Raw genomic sequence first — 20,118 nt, 5'->3', positions numbered from 1 at the left:
TGCCAAAGCCACACCTGGAAGAGGACCTAAGATACGAAAGTCTCTTAAAGCTCAGCGGTCAGGGTCGGCTCTGTGGCGTGGCAGGTAAGGCCTCCACCTGCAGTGCCCGCATCCCTTGTGGGTGGCTGTTCAAGTCCCGGCTGCTTCACTTCCTATCCAGTTCTCTGCTGTGGTCTGGGAGAACAGTGCAAGATGGCCAAGTCCTTGGGCCCCTGCACGCACGAGGGAGACCTAGAAGAAGCTCCTGGCTCCTGGCTTGGGATTTACACAGCTCCAGCCATTGCAGCCAACTGGGGAGTGAACCAGCGGATGGAAGACCTCTCTCTCTGCCTCTCTTTCTCTCTCTTTCAAATAAATAAGTAAGCCTTTTACAGAAAGAAAACTCAGCAGTAAGAAGACACAACTTGATTTAAAAGTGGAAAAGGATGTTAACCACTTGTTACATTTATTTATTTATATGCATTTATATGTTTACATATCGTGTGGAGAGGTGCTATAACCATCACAGGGAGGTGGAAATCAGCAACAAGAAGCTAGTGTTACGCACCTGTTAGAAGGGCCACGATCCAGGACCTGACGGACATTTGCTGGCCAGGTGCAGAAGAGCAGGCAGGAACGCAGGGTGGTCCAGGCACTGTGAAGACAGCTGGTGCTTTCTTGCAAAGCTAAGCGCAGTCTCCAGTCAGGCTTCTTGCTGTTTATACAAACGAGTGAAAAACTCAGATATGTGTAGCATCTTCATTCATTGTTGTCACAGTGTGAAAGCTGTCATCGTGAAGGGGTGCATCCCGACAATGGAACATGACTCAGCACTAAAGACAATTGAGCTGGAAGCCACGAAGAGACGCAGAGGAAACTCATGCACATTGGCAAGTGGGAGAAGCCAGTCTGGGAAATGCCGTGCCGGGTGATTGCTGCTGTCGGACATTCTGCGAAAGGCAAACTGCGGAGGGGGCCGCAAGACTGATGGGTGCCTGGGGTCTGGGAGGCAGAGGTGAACAGGTGGAGGGAGAGTTCTCAGGGCAGCGCGGCTGTGCTGTGTGATGCCCTCGTGCCAAACGTGCGTCCTCATCGGCTTCTCCCAGCACACACACTGCACAGCCAGAGCGCTGTGGTCCCTGGGTGACAACGCTGCGTCACACTGCAGGTGCAGCACCGGGGTGGGAGGGGGGGCTGAGAATTTAGGGGTGAGGTGCGTCTGGGAAATATGCTTATCTTTTTCTCAACTTTCTGAAACTCCTAGAAAGTCTTCAGCGTTCAGGTGAGGCTAGCAGTAAGTGCAGGTTGAGCCAGCGCGTGCTTGCACACGGGATTCCAGCTGCACCCTGGCTTACAGAAGTTCATTGCTGTAGGAACCGCCCGTCCATCCTCCCTGTGCAGCTGCGTGTCCTCACTGATCCTGAGCAGCCTCCCGTCACGTATGCTTCTGAGGGGCTGGGTCAGGGTTCCCTGGGGTCTAGCGGGCGTTAATGGAACGGGGAGGCGGCTGGCGGCTGCATGGTGTTGGACAGTCAGCGGTCAGATTACTGCCTGTGCACTTACAGACTGTCAAGATCGAACACATTTGACCTGCGGCTCTCACAACAGTCAGCCACCTCGTTCGTGAGTTCTGCCTCTGGTTCAACCAAGCACACGTCCAAAGTGCTAGGGAGAAAAACAACAACCAAAAAAAAAAAAAAAACCCAAAAAACCAAATTCAACCTCTGTACTGAACATGTCCAGGCTTGGTTTGGTCATTCCCTGAACCAGATGGAAAAAGCTGTTTGTACTGTGTGTACGTTCTATCATGGGTTTCTAAGGATCTTTTACTTATTTAAAAGGCAGAGTTAGAGAGAGAGCGAGCGAGCGAGCTTCCATACACTGGTTTGCTCCCCAAAGGGCGCAATGACTGGGGCTGGGCCAAGCGCAAGCCAGGAGCTTTATCTGGGTCTCCCACATGTGTGGCAGGGGCCCAAGTACCTGGGTCGTCCTCTGCTGCCTTCCGCCCTGCAGGGAGCTGGATTGGAAGTGGAGCAACCGGGACTTTAACCAATACCTTATGGGATGCCAGCGCAGTATGCTGTGGCTGTATCACATTTTATAAGTCATCCAGAGATGGCCTAAAATATACTGGAGGCTTCTGCCTTTTTAGGTAAGAGACGTGGGCATCAGGGGTTTTGATGTCCCTGGCAGGGTGTGCCTTGGAACCAGTCCCCCAACAGACACTGAGCGACAACACATATTTAAGGGTAAAAACGTGTCACCACCCTGCCACCTTTGGCATTTCGATCTGAGCCTGGGGCTTGGCCAGCCTGCCTCTGGGCTGGGCTGGGAGGCCCAGGGCCGGTGCTGGTCAGCCTCTGCTTGGTTGTAAACCCCTCGTGCAGGAACAGCAGCTGGGCTGGCCGGGGAGCCCTGGACTGGCCTGCAGCGCTTCGGGCTTCCTTGGAAGGCCCTGCATCCTGGAACTGTGCTGGAGGCTGTTCTTGGGGAACCGTTCAGAGAAATGCTGGCTCCGTGGGGCTTGAGGGGACCTGTGCTGCCCTTGCGTCTCCTGCACGTGAACCATGGCCGGGGGGCGGGGGCTCCCTGAGGGCTGTGGGGAGCGCCGTGTCCGGCGGGCAGCTGTGTGCGAGGCTGGTGCTGCTGTGTCTGTGGTGCCGTGTGTGCCCCGTGACGGCCATGTCAGTCATGCTCCGTGGAATCGTACAGGAACCGCTGACAGGTGCTGGACACTGGGCTGTGAGGGTGGACGGGGGGTTCACCTCCCCAGCCCCTGACAGCAGTGTGGCCCGTCCTGTGGCCTAGACAGCGCTGATCCACTTCTGCACCCTGACCCTCAAGATCAGCACTGGCTGCGTTTTGCTTCTAAAGTGCCAGAACCCAGAGAGAGGAGAATCTGTGTCTGACAAGTGTTTGCTTTGTCGGAACAGCAGTCTGGTCGACGGCTTTTGCATTTGAGCCCTTTTGAGGTTTTTGCTTCACTTTCTAAATTGTGTGTGTGTCTGGGGCAGCCGCAGTGCGGTGGGTTCGCCTTGCTGCGGGATGGCTGACCCTCTCCCCAGAGTGCGTGAAAGCTGACCACTCAGGTGGTTTGAAGTCAGAGGCCTCGTGTACTGCAGACTGAAAGTGGGGAGACCCCTTCACCCCCCAGATCGGGGACCCCAGGCCGCTGCCACTCCCCTGCCCCTGCCGTCGTCCTGTGCAGAGGTTGGCAGCTTCACCAGGGCCCCTGGGGCGGATGGCGTGGTGGTGGTGCTCCCAGGCACCACTGTACTTGGTGTGAGGTCATGGCCCCGAGCCCTGGGGCTGGCGTCTTCTCTCCCCGTCCATTCCCAGGGTGACCTCGCGTTGCCTGGGCGATGATTGCTTAGAATAAGCCCCAGCTGTAGGGAGCAGGGGGGTATGTTCTGTGCCACAGAGTTCTCCCTAACTCCCTTCCTGCCTTCCACACGACCCCTCCGTCCACCCAGACCCCCCACAGTCACCTGTGGCCGGGGCTGCAGACAGGACCTGCCACCCTGCCTTCCAGCACCCCGCGTGCACGACAGACGCCTGTGGACACTCACACGTCTGAGCCTTGAGCCAGGCATCCCCCTGCTCCGGAGCAGAGGTCCTGCCGCGGGCGTCTCCTCCTCTGCCCCGTAGCTTCGGGAGCGAGTGAGAAAGCGCCGCTGTTTTCCTTTCGCACTCCAGGCTACGGTGTTGGCATTTGGCAGCCAGCTAACTTTCGCAAAAAGAAACGACATGGACCAGAAAGTTTTATTTGTTCAGGAAAATAAGTTTAGGCGGGTAACAGATGACGTCGTGAGTCCTCAGGTTAAAAATGGAACGAGCGCGGATCCAGAGGCCACCCGCGTTTCTACCCCTGGCCTTTCTGTTCATTGTTATCTCCAACCCAGAGCCCTTCCACGGGCACCCGGCAGCCTGCGCTTCCCTTCCGGTGCAACGCCGGCCAACCACCGGGATGCTCAGGTTCCCGGATCCGGTTTGCAGCCTGGGTTCTTGTTTGCTGGAAGCCACATGGGCAGGTGGCCCCTCCTAGCCTGTGGAGCAGGCCCCAGGCCAGTGCGTGGTCTGCGCTGTGAGCTGCGTGCTAGGAGCCCCGTGCATCGCGCTGGACACAGACACGCGAGAAAGCCCCTGGTGCAGTGCTGCGGAACCGAGTGTGGGCTCGTGTTAATAATGGATAGTCTGGGATCACAGATAAGCAGGAGTGATAAATAATACAGCAGAATGGACTCATTCATCAGATAGATTCCTGCTGCCAAGCCTTGCTTTGTGTTTTTGCAAATTATTATTTGTTCCTGTGAGTTTCTGTGTTGACATATTTTCTGCAGGAGCGCGTTTTGACGTATTTCATTTTTTGGTGGAATGCTGAGCTGGTTTGGTTGAGGGGCTCATTCGGAAGCTTCTGGCGATCTTGAGAGAGTAAGAAACCTGTGGAAACTGATGCGTGCCATCTCGGCAGAAGACCTCAGGAGCAAAACCATTGAGGAAGCATCGCACTGAGTGATGAAGCCCCACCCCCACCCCAGTCCCCAGGGAGCCCGCTTCTGCCTTGGGGGGATGTTGGGGGCAGGGCAGGGGTGCTGAAGGAGGAAACCTGTGGCTCTGCCTCCCCCTCCCCACGCTCTGTGCTGGCCCTTGGCTTCCGCGCTGTGCTGCGTGGAGCAGGCCACGGCTGGGGTGGAGAGACAGGCGGGGGTCCCTTCCTGGCTTGCAGAGCGGCGTGTGTGAGGGCTGCGGGGAGTCTGAGAGCAGCCTCACCCGTCCGGTCAGGGTCAGGGACGGACCTGCTCCCCTTCCCAGCCATGCGCTCCCCTCCCGGTGGGCGCGCGAGGGCGAGGTGGGTCCTGGCGGCGTTTGTGTTGGTTGCTGTGCCTGAGCTTAGGGTGGGCTGCAGCTTGGCTGTTTTGGGCAATGACAGGGTTCAGTCTTAGCGCCTTCCCTCTTCTGCGTCTGCTTTCTTCCTGCCCGGGGGGAGGGGGAGCGTTATCTGTTTTTGCCTTTCTGCTGTTTATTCTGAGATGAACGTGTGTGCATGCACACGCGTGTGTCAGCCATGCAGGCTGGCATGTGACAGGCAGGCACTGGTCCCCTCACCGACAGTTGGCAAATTGGGGAATGTGGACCCGAGTAGGTGATGCGGTATTTTCCTAGGCAGTGATTGGGGTTAGAACGAGCCTCCCACGCAAAGTACGAAGCCTGGCTGACGGCTGCACAGACAGAACCCACACCGAGCCGGGCCTCTGCCGGGGTCTCTTCCCTCACAGGGCAGCCCTGCCCTCTCGGGAGCTTCTGCCGCGGGCTCCACCAGCACCTGCACTGAGAGGCAGTCTAGCCGTGCTCGGCTCCCTGCGCACACTGGCCAGGGAGCCCCTGCGGGAGGCCCAGGACTGGTCTGCGGTCACTCCGCTCGTGCGGGTGCATGGGATTTCGGGGCTGTCCCCCAGGTGTTTTCCCCACACCCCTGTTTTTAGTGCATACATTGTAGTGAGTGAGTTCCTTGGGGCGGCCTGTGCTGGGGCAGCTGGCAGTGCCCGCTTTGCCCCAGTCCAGGCTGTGTGGGAATTCTACAGCTTTGTATTGGGGCAATGCGCATCGTTCATGGAAACACATGGACAAATAGCACAAACCCTGGAATGATGTTGGGTTACGTTCCGCTTACTTATCTGTGTCTGTTGTACTTTATAGGGGCCGGTGCCATGGCTTACTAGGCTAATCCTCCACCTGCGGTGCCGGCACCCCCGGTTCTAGTCCTGGTTGGGGTGCCAGTTCTGTCCCGGTTGCCCCTCTTCCAGTCCAGCTCTCTGCTGTGGCCCGGGAGTGCAGTGGAGGATTGCCCAAGTGCTTGGGCCCTGCACCCACATGGGAGACCAGGAGGAAGCTCCTGGCTTTGGATCGGCACAGTGCTGGCCATAGCAGCCATTTGCGAGGTGAGCCAACAGAAGGAAGACTTTTCTCTATCTCTCTCTCTCTCCCTGTCAAAATTCAAAAAAAAATTAAAAATGTACTTTATAGGACAGATCCAGCACTAAGGAGTCAAGGCCACTGTCGATATTTGGGTCGCTGATTCAGAAACCAAGATACTCCCCTCCTGAGTGCGTGCAAACTCCCAGAGAAAAAAAACAAGGAAACTTTGGGCCTTCCGGGAGGGTGGGATCTTCTGCCTGAGAGTGAAAATCCAAATTAGCTGACGCAGGGGGCGGAGAAGCCCTGGGCAGGTGGGCGTGGCTTCCCCGTGTGTCCCTCACCCACTGCAGCCCACCACACGGCAGGTGCAAAGCCGGCGAGTCATTTGTGTGGCAGCGCATCTACCCGCATCCATCGGCTTCTTGTTCCCAGTACACTGAGGCGTCTCTAAAAGCAGACAGTGAATGAGACGAGTAGCAGGTGCAGACTCTTACCAAGTGTGCCCTCAGCAGAGGGCTGCCCAGCTCCGGGTCAGCAGGTGACGGGAAAGGCAGCAGGCAGCCCTGCGCGTGCGCTCCAGCGGCCCTCCCCGTCCTGCGTCTAGGAGCTCCCTGCATGTGCCAGACGCGTGCAGGAAGCCGCGGGCCAGCAGCAGGTGCGGTTGCCGTGTCTGCTGGAAGACCCTCTCGGGCTACAAAGCCCACTTCCTCATCCTGCGTCACCCACCTGTCTGCGCCACTCCACCTGGGCTGTCCGTGGGAGCCGTCCCTGGGCGTGCGTGGGAACCCTTCATTTTGGTTGCAGTCTTGTGACCTGGGCTGCAGCTGCAGACCCCTTTGGTCTCAGTGGGAGCGCGCTCTTTGCTGGGGGCTGAGGCTCGTCCGGGCCGTGTCCAGCCCTGGGGCGGCTCCTGCCTGGGCCTCACAGCACTGCTGTCCTCGCCTCGGCTCGTCCTTTGACTGGCGTCCCGAGGTTCTGCCGTGCCTCGCAGACCTGAGCCGTAAACCGTGGGCGAGGTCGTCCCGAGACGGGGGCGGCTTTGGACTCCTTTGTCCCTCGGAAAATGCCGTGGTTCAGGCTGAATTGTGCTTGTTGGCTTTGGATTGATTTTTTCAAAAATAAATCTGAGTTTGTTTAATAATGGCTGGAGGGAAGTCTCCCCAGGGCGGGAGTGGTGCCTTCTGTTTCCTTGTTTGTGGTAAATGCCTTATGAATGTGACTCAGCTCGTGGGTGGGCAGGCGGGAGCTGGGGTTTCTCAGTAGATGTGCGTCGTGTTATGTTATATTGTAGTGCACTGTGTTACATTATTTCTATTATGTCGTATTATAATAATCTTCTCGGTTCGTCTTCCCGCTCATGTGACCCTTTCCATCCACGCGTGCCCGTATTTCAGAGGGGTCAGGCTGGGATGGTGGCAGCTGCCTGGGCCCGGAGGCTGAGCTCTGAGCTGGGGGATCCCCGTGGGGACACGGGGCTGAGATGCGCTGTCGGTCTTAGGTGGGCGCTTTGCTGTTCCTACAGAATCCACCCGAGATCGTTCCCGGCTGTCGGGGCGCTTGCCGTTCTGTGGGGGCCCCAGGGCTGAGGGGACGGCTTAGCTTCTCCGAGGACGCGGTCCTCAGACCTCAGACCCAGCGGCGGGGGCTCCAGGAGGCTTCTCTCAGGTCAGAGGTCAGGAGACCCCCACTGCACCAGCTGCGCTCAGGGTCTTCACCACCCAGAGACCCCGTCGCTGGAATCCTCCTCGGGTCACGTCTGCCGCCGTAGCTCTGCTGTTGACTTGCATATCTGGTGCTAAGCACGGATTTTGGGAAGGTCTGCCAGCCAGTGACCCTTCTTCCTTCTCATCGGTAACAGGATACCAATTTTATTTACGGCATCAGTGCACCCTGATAAGGCACAATGGTGGTTCGCACGTTCAGGCAGCCAGATTGTGGCCAGGAAGACGCAAGCAGAGTTATTCTGGAAGGCTTCTGAGGACTCTGCAGAGGCAGACAGTGCAGCGGGCAGCTCTGCTGTCTTGTCCTCCCATTCCCCAGCATCCTTTGTGCTGCGAGGATGCAGACTTGATGACTGGAGCTCTAGCAGCCTCCTTAAACCAGTGAGGATCTTGAAGATGAAAGTGATTGCTAGGGTGGTGAGGGCTGTGCGCAGTGACTTGGGAGCTGCTGCACCGCCCTGGACTGGTCACCAGTCGGCGCTCACGCAGCCGCTGCACCCCCGCGACACTGGGCACTAGATTGTTTTGTTTCCTGGGAGCCAAGAAAGCTCCTCTTTAATTTGAGCCGTTAGCCTTTTGATTTTCCTTCAAATGTGGCTGATGGAATGGTGCTCTTAGAATCCAGGTGTCGGGCAGCTGGAGAAGGGTCTCCTGTGTGGCAGAGACGCTGCCGTTGGAGGTTGTCTGAGATGCCCCCCAACACCCGACCCACATCACCGCTGGCGTGAAGGCCCCTCGATCCTCATTGCAAACCCCAGCTTCTCCCCAGATTGTGCTTGGCTAGTGCCCAGTGGGAAACAGCAGTTCCCTTCCCAAGTTCCTTAGGACTGGAATAAGCCGGCCTGGGGCTGCTGTCTGGCCGGGTCCTTTGTCCTGAACTCCGGTTCTGGAAACGCCAGTGTCACATGCAGGCGTGCGTCGCGTCCCCAGCTACTCACACACGCGCCTGCGCAGCAAGTGGGTCCTCGGTGTGTTTGCTGGTTTCCTTCCCGTGTTCCGCGTGTTTGTGTGGCTCTGGGTGGGTCTGAAACACAGTGGACTTCAGCCTCAAAGGGAGTTCAGCAGGGAGAGCTCCACTGGACCCGGGGTTCAGCCGCCGACCCGAGGCACAGAGACGGAGCGGATGGGGTCCCCCGTGCACGGCTGAGTGCAGGTGCCGTCGCCTGTCTGGTGTCCCTAACCAGCCACAGTCAGCAGGCTTTAGATCAGTCAGCTCGAAACAGTAGCCTTAGAAAGATGCGAATTGTTTTCTACCTGGGAGGTCGCAGGGCCCACGCACTGGCTACACAGCGATCAGATGTTTCCTGGGTATGCAAGCTCGGGTGTGTGTCAGCCAGACACTCGTGGCGCTGGGCTCTGCCTGCAGGAACACCGTTCATTCTGGACAACATCCGATCCCTTCCCTTTAATTCTACTTGGTTGCTGGTTCCTCACTCATTTATGTTTTCTGGGGCCCAGAGTTCCTAGAAGTGTTTGGAGATTTTAGGAGTCTTAGAAACAGTGTCCTTTCCCCTCTACAAAGTTGAGAAGCAGTTGAAAGACTAAGAGATGGGTCAAATAAATGACTGCATTTATTACTGATGAAATGCACACACACACACACACACAGAGTCTGGCTTTCTCAGCAAGTAGAACCGTCATAATTTGCCCCTGAATTCAACAGGTGCCTGGTTTCTTGTGCACCCAGAGCCCTGGGAGCAGAGCAGGGGGCTCCTGTGGGGGGGGGGCTCAGAGGAAGGGGCCGGACGCCGGTGCAGACCAATGATGAGGTTTCCCCTGCTGCCGCTTCCCTGTGAGCCGCTGGGACGGGCGCATCGTGGCTCACGGGGGCTGGGCTCCAGGCTGCTGGTAGCCAGGGACGTTGGGTGTCCCTCTGTGTTCTTGTCCATCCGTCCCCTGCGGAGAGCTGGCCTGCTCGGTTCTGTTTGTGCCCGCTTTCTCACTGCTGCCTTCTGACCTGCCGGGTCTGAGCATCCTCACTGTGTAGCCGCTGTTTGCTGGATGGCGTCGCCCACACTCCACCTTGTTTTCTCATCTCCTGAACTGGTGTTTCTCAGAGCACAGCGTGTTAACCTGATGACGTCCACTTTTTCTTTTTTGTGTCTTTTATGTGTCACGCTTTTGGGTCAAATTTGAGAACTCTGCCTAGTGCTGTGTTGTGCAGATCGCCTCATTGTATTCCATCATTTCACACTTGAGGTCCGCGTGCCGTGGGAGGCAGTGTTCTGTGGATGGGGGTGGGGGGGTGTGGGTGGCTGCTCCGCTGTCCCCTGTCTGGGACTGAGAACCCTGCCCTCCCTCTGCAGGTGGCTCTCTGCCATTCTCAGAAGTAAGCTCTCCTGCGGCGGGTGGTGTTCCTGCAAATTAGGGAACAGCGATGATTGTGTGACCCGTGACTGTACTGAAACAGGAACGGTGCACTTAGAAAAGGCGAAACCTGTAGCATGCGGGCTGCATATCGATAACGCAGTTACACACGGAAGGCCACTGGAGGACGTTCGTGCGGGCCACGGCTCCGTCTCCATCCGCTGATGGAGGAGTGTGTCGGTGCCACCCGCCGTGATTAACACAGGTGCGTGGTTAACTTTTAGATTGCGTCAAGTGATTCCACCCACAGCTTCCTCCTCGTCTGGGCTGTCTCAGCTACCCCATGTCTCTCCATAAAAATTGTAACTTAACCTTTTAAATGTCTGCCAAAAGCTGTGCAGGCAGCCGGCAGGGCAGGTTTCACTAAGGCCAGAGGTTAATTTGCCTTCCTGACTGACTGACTCTCCCAGCACATTAACATGCCGCGCCTCCCCGTTTATGTAGACTTCCTTTCGTCTCTTCCACCTGTACTCTGTGATTTTTCATAGACAGATTCTGGCTATGTTTTATGAAGTTTGCATTGGAGTATTTGTAGCATTTGGAAGCAGTATCGCGATGTCCGTGTGGTGTCCAGTGTCCCACAGCGGCACGTTAGCACACACAGTGAGTTTGTCTTTTATTTCATTTCTGTAGATGTGTCTTAGCCCGAACTTGATCTTTGGGTTTCTAAGACTCTGTTATATTAACCGATACTGTGTGCTCCCCTGAATAATGTCAGGACGTTAAAAGTCTCACTGAGGGATTCCCCAGCCTCAGGCTCATGCTGATCATCCTGCAGTGTCGAGCTGTCTCTGTTTTCATCACTGAAAGTACTCAGGAATTTTCCTGTTGTTTGTGGAATCAGTAATCATCACAATTTCTACTTCTTGGTCTTGCTTTGTACGTAATGATTCTTACTTGGTGTTTGTCCCAGGAGATGGTGACAGAGTGGACAGTGGGTCTCGGCGGCCGATTCACTGGGGCATTTTGATGGTAGGACCTGTGGTGTCCTCCCTTCCTGGGGCGCTCTCCCTCTGTCCCGTTGCTAGGGCTCGTGCGTGACAGCTCTCTAAGGTCTTCCTCCTTGAGAACTTTCTGCACCACTGGAGTGTGTGCGGGGGCTCAGCCTCGGCTGTTACTGCGCCTTTTAGCCAAGGCCTTCTGTGGCTAAGCGGGGGGAGCTCCATCCAGTTCTTTCCGAGCTCTGCGTCCCCTGCGCTCTCCGGCCGGGGGTCCCACGGCTCAGAGCCGGGCCTCGCGTTCTCTCCCGTGCGTCTCGTCACGTTCCAGACTCGATTGCTTCAGCTCAGTGTTTCGTGTTTCGTGTGATTGTCTCGATTCTGACGTTTAACTCACTGACTCACTCCGGAGCAAGATGCGATATGTGAGCTTCCACTGAACTTTTGTCTTCACTTTCTTGCTGTTGAGTAGGCTTTACATAAAACATAGATGTGGCTGGCACCGCGGCTTACTAGGCTAATCATCCACCTGCGGTGCCGGCACACCGGGTTCTAGTCCCGGTCGGGGCACCAGATTCTGTCCCTGTTACTCCTCTTCCAGTCCAGCTCTCTGCTGTGGCCCGGGAGTGCAGTGGAGGATGGCCCAAGTCCTTGGGCCCTGCACCCCATGGGAGACCAGGAGAAGCACCTGGCTTTGGATAGGCACAGTGCGCCAGTATGGTGGCCATTTTGGGGGGTGAACCAACGGAAGGAAGGCCTTTCTCTCTCTTACTCTCTCACTGTCCAACTCTGCCTGTCAAAAAAAAATAATAAAATAAAATAAAACATAGATGCGACAGGCGGTGTCCTGGCGGGTGCATCCGCGCTGTCAGTGCCCGCCTGTCGCAAGACAGAACGTTTCCCCTGTGCCGATGCTTCCGTCACTCCGGGTTCTGTGGATGCTGGTCAGTGATCGCCGGTTCTGTCCGCCCCTCTCAGTTTCCTGGAGTCCTGTGTGCAGAGCAGGTGCTGTGCTAACGACCCACGAGCTTGTTCCGGCAGTGACGCACACGTTCCTGCACACAAAGCCAGGAGTCTCTCTTGCTCGGCCCCTCGTGGATTTGAGGGGTGCTGTCCAGCTGCTCTGGTCACTCTGCCATGACCATGAAGCCATTAGGAAGCCTACATTTGAACCTGACGCCGTACAGATTCAAGTCAAAGTTGTCAGAAGGACGCGGCCTCCATGTTGGCTTCCTGCAGCTGCTGTGACCAATTAGCACAGCAGAGCGGGAGCGGCCCGGCCGCCCTGTGTCTGGTCCTCCCCAGCCCCTCGTGCAGGGACTTTAAAGAGCTGTACCTGTTTTTTTTTTTTTTTTAAGATTTTATTTATTTATTTGAAAGGCAGAGTTGCAGAGAAAGAGAGAGAGAGAGAGAGCGAGAGAGAGAGAGAGCGCTTCCATTCACTAGTTCACTCCCCAGATGGCCTCAACGACTGGAGCTGGACCCATCCGAAGCCAGGAGCCAGGAGCTTCTTCTGGGTCTCCCATGCGGGTTCAGGGGCCCAAGGACTTGAGCCATCCTCTACTGCTTTCCCAGGCCATAGCAGAGAGCTGGATGGGAAGTGGAACAGCCAGGACTGGAACTAGCGCCCATATGGGATGCCGGCACTGCAGGCAGTGACTTTACCCACTATACCACAGCGTCGGCCCCTGTACCTGATTTTACTAGCATAATATTGGTATCATGGGTATAGAGTAGGCACTATTGGCAGCCCTGTTCTGTAGAAATATGGACACAGAGAGGCTGAGTAACCCTGCTGAGCTTGCGCAGTTGGTAAGTGGAGAATCGAGGAAACCCAGCCTTTGGGCTCCAGAATCAGCACTGTACCCTCGACGGTGAGAGCTGTCTCTAACAGGCCGTCCTTGGCCAACGACAATACTGGAGGCATTTCAGGCAAAAGGGAGAAGATATTTGTGCAGAGGGGAAATCTGCATAGAAGGAAAGTCTTGGCAGATGCACAGACCAGAGGACGCCAGCCAGTGAGGAGGACGGGGCAGCGAGGGCTTCCTGAGGGTGGGTGGAGTCTGGCTCTGCAGGTGGCCTCGGGAGCCCTCAGCATTAGCGTGGAGGATTTTATGAAGGACGAGGAACGGATGAAGTCGAGAGTTCTGGTTTGTAACAGGCGCTTTGCCGTCGTGTGAGGGGTGCATTTCAAGCTTTTCAGTTTTTACTCGTTTCTGGGTGAAACGTGCTGCAACAAAACAGAGTCCAGAGAGCAGTGACGCGCAGGTGAGATGCGGGCAGGAGGGTCGGGAGGCTCCAGGCCAAGTGCGCGCTAAGGAGCTGGAGGGACTCCGATCCCTGAGCGGCGTATTGTTGGATGGTAGATACAGACCGGGATGTCTCGTTGCTCCACTGAAGGCATCGAGAAAGACAGACATCACGTCGTTTATCCTGCAGATGCCTGCATGAACAAATCGTGCGATTCCCTTCTCCCACCCTCACATGATCCGGGTTGATCGTTTCCATGGACAGTTCCATGAAAGAAGCAGACGGCGGAAGCTTACTAGTTCCTGAAGGGCATTTTAAACATTTATTTATCTGCAAGGCAGAGATCTGCCATCCGCCGAGTCACTTTCCAAAACCTCGCAACTGCTGGGGCTGGGCCAAACCAAAGCCAGGAGCCCAGAGCCCAGTGGGAGTCCTCTGGTGGGTGGAGGGGCTCGGGTGCTGCCGCCTCCCGGGACGTGCCCTGGCAGGAAGCTGGATCGGAAGCAGAGCTGGGACGCACACCCAGGCAGGCCCCTTCGTCTCCAAGCCAAACGCCAGCCCCTTGAACCGCTTCCCCCACCATCACTCTCCTGCAGTGTGAGAGGGTGCAGTGAGTCGCTGGGGTCCTTTAAGGAAGGAAATCAAGAGGTGAGTTAAGTACACAGATCGCTTTAGGAAATCCAGGAATTTAAAACCCCTGTGCAGTCCAGTTCAGCCAGAGTTCACCAGTGTATGCTGACACGGCGGGTAAGAGGCGCCTGGAGCGCATGCTGGTTGTGTGGTCTCACAATATCAGACTCAGGAAGCGAGAACAGCTCCTTGCATGCATGCAGGGAAACCTGCGGCTCACAGTGAGCGGCCTCCCCCGCCACCAGCCGCGGGCGGGCGGGCAGCACCTCCCTTCCCGTGGAGGACGCGCCCGCGGCACCTGTCCCTGGCGTTCCTGACCAAATCGGTGGGAAATGTGATGAAGGATCAGAACCATCCCAAGGCGGGGGGCTGCGCCCGGGGGAGGAGGGGTGGCCTGCGGAGCCGCTGGAAGACCCTTCAGTGGATCCCAAAGCAGAGAAAACAGAAGCCCGGCAGCTGCCACGGGCAGCACTGGCTCGGGGGGGGGGGGGGGGCGGCTCGAGCCAGGGGGCAGGGAGCGGCGTGTCTGTGTCGGGCCTGAGTTTCCAGGGTTGGCTTGTGTTGTGGCTTACAGATGACCGCTGCTCTGTCTTAGAGAGACGCCATTTGGCGGCGTGTTCTCAGAATTATCTACAAAGTGTCTTGATACCTGCTGCTCACTCTCGGAGGGTTCAGGAAGAAAAGGGAGTGATGGAGAGAGGCCAGGGGAGGAGAGCGTGGCTGGGCTCCAGGTCAGCGGCGTGTGGGTGTTCGTCACGCCTTCCTCTCCACCTCACTCTGAGTTCCAAATGCTTCCAGAAAACTTGGGGTGTGGAAGCCCAGATGATTAGGCTGGAGTGAAGAATGTTCTACGTCCTGCATGAAATGAGAACATCGCGTGTGTTACCCGGGATCCATCCTGCCCCGACAGTTCCCAGGTTCATACATTTGCTTTGCCTTACGTCAGCCTGGTGGCAGTTGCAGACCTAGGGGAAGACACGATGGGGTGGGGACGGCTGTGTCGTGGGGCTCCGCCACACTGCTGACGGCACGGATAGCGGATGCAGAGGGCGGGGCCGCCTTCCCTGTTCCAGACGTTTGCTTGCAGCGTGGTTCTTGCTTGCTCGTGAGAGACAGGACTGGTGTGCGTTTTTAGAGGTTTCCCCAAAAAGAGCTTTTAAGTTTCTACCTGAAGAGAATATGTTTTTTTATTTGACAGGTAGAGTTATAGGCAGTGAGAGAGAGACAGAGAGAAAGGTCTTTCTTCTGTTGGTTCAATCCTCCAATGGCCGCCATGGCCGGCGCACTGAGCCGATCCCAAGCCAGGAGCCAGGTACTTTCTCCTGGTTTCCCACGTGGCTGCAGGGCCCAAGTGCTGGGGCCATCCTCCACTGCACTCCCGGGCCACAGCAGAGAGCTGGACTGGAAGAGGAGCAGCTGGGACTAGTACCTGGTACCCCAACTGGGACTAGAACCCGGGGTGCTGGCGCTGCAGGTGGAGGATTAGCCAAGTAAGCCTCAGCGCCGGCCGAAGAGAATAATTTTTTAAAAGATTTTATTTATTTATTTGAGAGAGAAAGTTACAGAGGGAGGGAGAAAAAAAGAGAGGTCTTACACCTGCTGGTTCACTCCTCACATGGCCACAATGGTTGGACCTTGGCGATCCAAAGCCAGGAGCTTCCTCCAGGTCTCCCACGTGGGTGCAGGGCCGAGGGACCTGGGCATCTCCCACTGCTCTTTTAAGCATTAGCAGGGAGCTGAATGGGTAGAGGAGCAGCCAGGGCTGGAAGCGGCACCTGTAAGGGATGCCGGTGCCGCAAGCAGAGACTTAGCCTACTGCACCACAGTGCCAGCCCCGGGAAGGGACTCTGGACGCTGCCACAATGACTTCCTCGTATTCTCAAATTGTACCTTTTCCTCTGTGTCCTAAAATAAACCAGGGAAAACCATCAGCCCTCTTCCTCCAAGCGTGTGGGTAAGAGAGCAGGAATCTCCTCCCTCCTGTTCATGCTGTGGTGATGGGTTTGGCCCACCCTAATCAACTCCCTCTTTATCCGAAGGCAACACCAGGGTGATTTTAGCAAATGTGGAGCTCGTTGGATTTATCTTGGTTTCTGCAGGCTCCCTCTTCGCCCACCTTCTTCATCGTCCTGTCGCATCTGCAGGAGACAGGGTTCCCTTTAAGGAGCAGAGCTGGCCGGGACTCCTGCCTGCCACCGCCTGGACAGGGCTTTCTGAAGTGGGAGGGATGCCAAGGAGAAGAAACGGGAAGCTCCCCCATCACTGGAGCTCATGAAAGCCCAGAGCCGCAGCCCGAGGTTCCGCAGAGCCCTGTGAGCGACGGCGCCAGTGATGAGAAGCAAAGCAGAGTTGCCTGGGCCAGACAGGGTGACGTGGGTGCTGCAGCAGCGCACGCTGGAGTGCGGGCAGCGGGAGCTGAGATCCGGCTGCTTCTGCCGGCGAATCCCACAGGTGCTCAGTGAACACTTGCTGACCAAGCATCAGAAGCAAAAGTGGCCTGAGAACTGACTTCCTCACGGAAGCCCTGAACTGGAGCACATTTGCAGCGGATACCAACTCTGTGTTAAAACTAAACTTTAGCAGAAGGTAGGAATCCTGAGAGAGGAACGTGGGAGTGCCACTCCGCTATTGAGAGACAATTGTGTCAATGGGAAGAAAATCTGCGCAGGGAATTTCACGGGGCCCAGCCTGCCTGCAGTTCCTGTTCCTTACAATACCTGGAGGCAGGAGAGGGCATTTTTCTTACTTCTGTTTTTTAACATTTATTTATTCAAAATGCAGAGTTACAGAAAGATCTTCCGTCTGCTGGTTCACTCCCCGGACGGCTGTAACAGTTGGGCTTGGAACTCCATCTGGGTCGCCCATGTGTGTGCAGGGGCCCAAGCACTTGCGCCATCTCCTGGTAGACAGATGCACAGGGGGCTGGATTGGATGTGGAGCAGCCAGGACTTGAACCAGTGATAACATGAGATGCCAGCATTGCAGGTGGCAGTTCAACCCGCTGTGCCACAATGCCGGCCCCTCTGTTTGGTTTTCCAGGTGCCATCTCATGGTGAGGCGCATACTGGGCACCTGTGCTGATCTGACCTTGCTACTGAGTGGGTGCTGCTGGTCATTTGTTCTTAGTGCCTTGTGTGTCTGCATTGGTAGCCTTGGAACCAGAGTACCTCCTTGGCTTTTGATCTAAGCCTGTAGTATACAATGTGGTCGTTTTTGCAACAACAATAATGGGAAAGTCTTAAGTTACTTTCAAGGCAAAACAATTTAGTATAGTTCTGGTAGCACTATCTAGAACAATGCCATTCATACAAGGGCACTACAAAAAGTTGATGGAAAATAGAAGAAAAGTTGATTTTGTGCAAAAACAATTTTGAAGCTTATGCAGTTTTTTTTTCATAATATTCCTTTCCATGACTTTTTGGAAGGGCTCTTACATTTGGTTGCCTTTTTTTTTTTAGAGATTTATTTATTTATTTGAGTGGCAAAGGCAGAGTGAGGGAAAGACAGAGAAAGGTCTTCCATCCTCTGGGTCACTGGACAAGTGGCCTCAACACAGAAACTGGGCCAATAGGAAGCCAGGAGCTTCTTCTGGGTCATCCACTTGGGTGCAGGGCCCCAAGCACTTGATCCGTCTTTGACTGCTTTCCCAGGCCACAGCAGAGAGCTGGATCAGAAGAGGAGCGGGGGTGGCACTGTGATGTAGCAGGTAAAGCCGCCACCTGCATTGCTGGCATCCCATACAGGAGCCAGTTTTAGTCCTGGCTGCTCTACTTCAATCCTGCTCTCTGCTGTGGCCTGGGAAAGCAGTGGAAGATGGCCAAAGTCTCTCTCTCTGTGCCTCTGCCTTTGTGTACCTCTGCCTTTAAAATAAATTATTTTTTTTTTAAAAAAAAAGAAGAGGAGCAGCCTTGATAGGATCGCATGCCTATATGGGATGCTAGTGCTTCAGGCAGAGTCTTAGCCCACGATGCCACGGCACTGGCCCCAACTTGGCCCCTGTTTAATCTCAGCTCTCTCCATAATCTTAGGATTCTCAGTGTAAAATGTCTGTCACTCTTGGGACAGTGCCGAGCTGGGGACAGAGGAGCGGCCTGGCACTGCAGCATGTGTCGCAGCCACATCCCTCTCGGCCTTGTAACAAGCCCCAGTCAGCCGTTCCGAGCTCTGCTGTCATTGGAAAGAAAAGCGGGTTCCTGTGGGGGAGGGGCTGTTTGTTCTCTTTTTCCATGGAAGGAAGCAGGCGTGTTTCCCTCGGCCTCTATGGTTAAGGCAGAAATACCACTCGTTTGCATGTTCCCTGTGTCTCTGCGTTCGCACACCTGTGCACACGCTTGTGGGCACACAGCTTAGATGAGCACTTGCCGTTTTCTGGTAGTGGCTGCACTTTGGGGCAGTTAGCAGGAGATTAATATGGAAGCACAGGTCAGTGCCCCACTCATGGGTCAGATGGAGGTCATCCTGACATACTGTTTTAGATTGGCCATTTTCTCCACTTATTGTTTTAATTTTGTGAACTTGGTCCCCATGGCTCCTGGGTACAGGAAGCTGATTACATCCTAGAAAATGAACGTGGCCCCAGCTTCCCCTGGGACCCACCCTGTGTTCTTGCCTCGGGCTTGTTTTATCCTGAGCTCCATTGCTTTGGGTCGGAAGAGAAATTTCGGTTGCTGCCGTCTGCATTGGCGTCTGCTGGGCGCCCCGGGCAGCCATTTCTAAACCAGTCTGTTCATTTGAAATGCGGTCCCCAGCTGCAGAAATGCCACAGCTGTCCCTGCTGCCGACTCTGGCTCTCAGTGTGGGATGTGAGGAAGAGGAGGACGCCACCTCGTTGTGGAGGAAGCCGTGAGCAGCTGTGCGCGCCTTTGGGGCTTTGCCACTGAAGATTCGCAGCCTGCGGGGAGATGGCTGCCGTGGGGTGGATGCTGTCCCGCCTTCTCCAAGGCCTGGGCCCGTGGGCAGCCTGCCGAGTCCTATTTTATGGCCAGAAACAGCCCTGAGGAGCCTCAGGCCCCGGGTGCCCACCAGCCGGGTCAGGACCAGCCTCCTCCCAGTCCCACGGACAGGCACCATCCAGAAGGCTCTCTGGATGGATTCTGGCTTCTGAAATGCAGTCCAGGGTAGTGTGAGGGGCTGCAACAACCCGCGGAGAACGAGATTGGCAGACGTGAACCTCCCCGCGCTCTCTCCTGTACACGTTCCCCCGCCGTGAAGACGCTGCCTTTGTTGGCAGCTGCTGATCTGTTGGTCTCTGCCCACTCTCCCTACCGCTTGTATTCTGACATTGATGTTGGCATTGACCTCAAGTGGGGAAGAAAGGCAGGCGTCTGCTGCTTGGAGCTTTTTGTTAAGAAGCCCGTCCATGCCCTGAATCGTGCGTCTCGGGGGAGACGGTGGTGGAAGAACTGACGGGAGGTGGAGGTTGTCAGGTGGGCGCCACGCCCGCCATCAGAAGCCGGCACAGAGCAGGTGGCGTGGAGGGGACACCGGTCCCGTCCCGTAAGCAAAGGTGCATCACGATAGTTCTGCAAACGGTGGCCGGAGGGAACTCACAGCCAACCAAGCACCCTTTCCTGTGTGCCATTGAGTAGGCGTGTTTCTGTTTCTTTTTAAGATTTATGTGTTTACTTATTTGAGAGGTAGAGTTACAGACGGAGGGAGAGAGAGAGAGGTCTTCCATCCACTGGTTCACTCCCCAAATAGCCACAACGGCTGGAGCCGGGCCGGGCCGAAGCCGAGGAGCAGCCGGGAGTTGAACCGGTGCCCATGTGGGATGCCCGCATCGCAGGAGGCGGCTTTTCCTGCTATGCCACAGCGCCAGCCCCCACGTCCATATTTTAATTTGCTCCTTTCATTTGCTTCAGCGCACTGTTTGCTAATAGGATGAAGATGCACAATTGCTGTTTAATTAACCTATTTCTGTCAGCACCTCACATGAGCTGCGTGAAGGAGTGCTACAGTCTCAATAATCATGAGACGGGTAAAAATAACAAACATGAAATGCATGCCAGTCATTTCGCAAGTTATGCCAAATTGCAAGGAGGCCCGAGGTTAAAAAAAAAAAAAAAAAAAAAAAAGCAGGTTACCTTACAGAGATGGGATTGAGAAGAGGAGCAAGAGTACAGAATCCCTCAGAAGTCCAGTGAAAGTTTGGAAGCGGCTGAGGGTTCCTGGGGTCCCCTGGCGGTGCCGCTAACTGCGAGTCACAGGTCTCTGTGAGGCCCTGCCTCGGGCACAGCTGAGTCAGCCGTGAGCCCCTGGGGCTGGGGAGCTGCCCCCAGGGCCGTGTGAGGGCTGCCTTTCCAGCTGTGGACCAAGGT

General features: G+C 55.8%; 1 protein-coding gene across 6 annotated transcripts in view; it reads left to right on the top strand.

Moving 5' to 3' along the window:
* Window positions 1–20,118, top strand: part of CNTN4 (contactin 4) — a 734,964-nt gene that overhangs the window by 293,745 nt on the left and 421,101 nt on the right. The window contains exon 1 of one of the 6 annotated variants that reach the window (XM_070051242.1): window positions 6,141–6,375. The exons of the other annotated variants lie outside the window; for them this stretch is intronic. The gene's annotated coding sequence lies outside the window, so the exon portion shown is untranslated. Of the gene's footprint in view, window positions 1–6,140; window positions 6,376–20,118 lie in introns of those variants that run through there. 6 annotated transcript variants of the gene reach the window in all.

Source organism: Oryctolagus cuniculus, chromosome 10 (assembly GCF_964237555.1).
Source record: "Oryctolagus cuniculus chromosome 10, mOryCun1.1, whole genome shotgun sequence".
Classification (NCBI taxonomy): domain Eukaryota; kingdom Metazoa; phylum Chordata; class Mammalia; order Lagomorpha; family Leporidae; genus Oryctolagus; species Oryctolagus cuniculus.
Note: the sequence above shows the minus strand (reverse complement) of the source record. Positions and strands in the feature narration are given on the sequence as shown.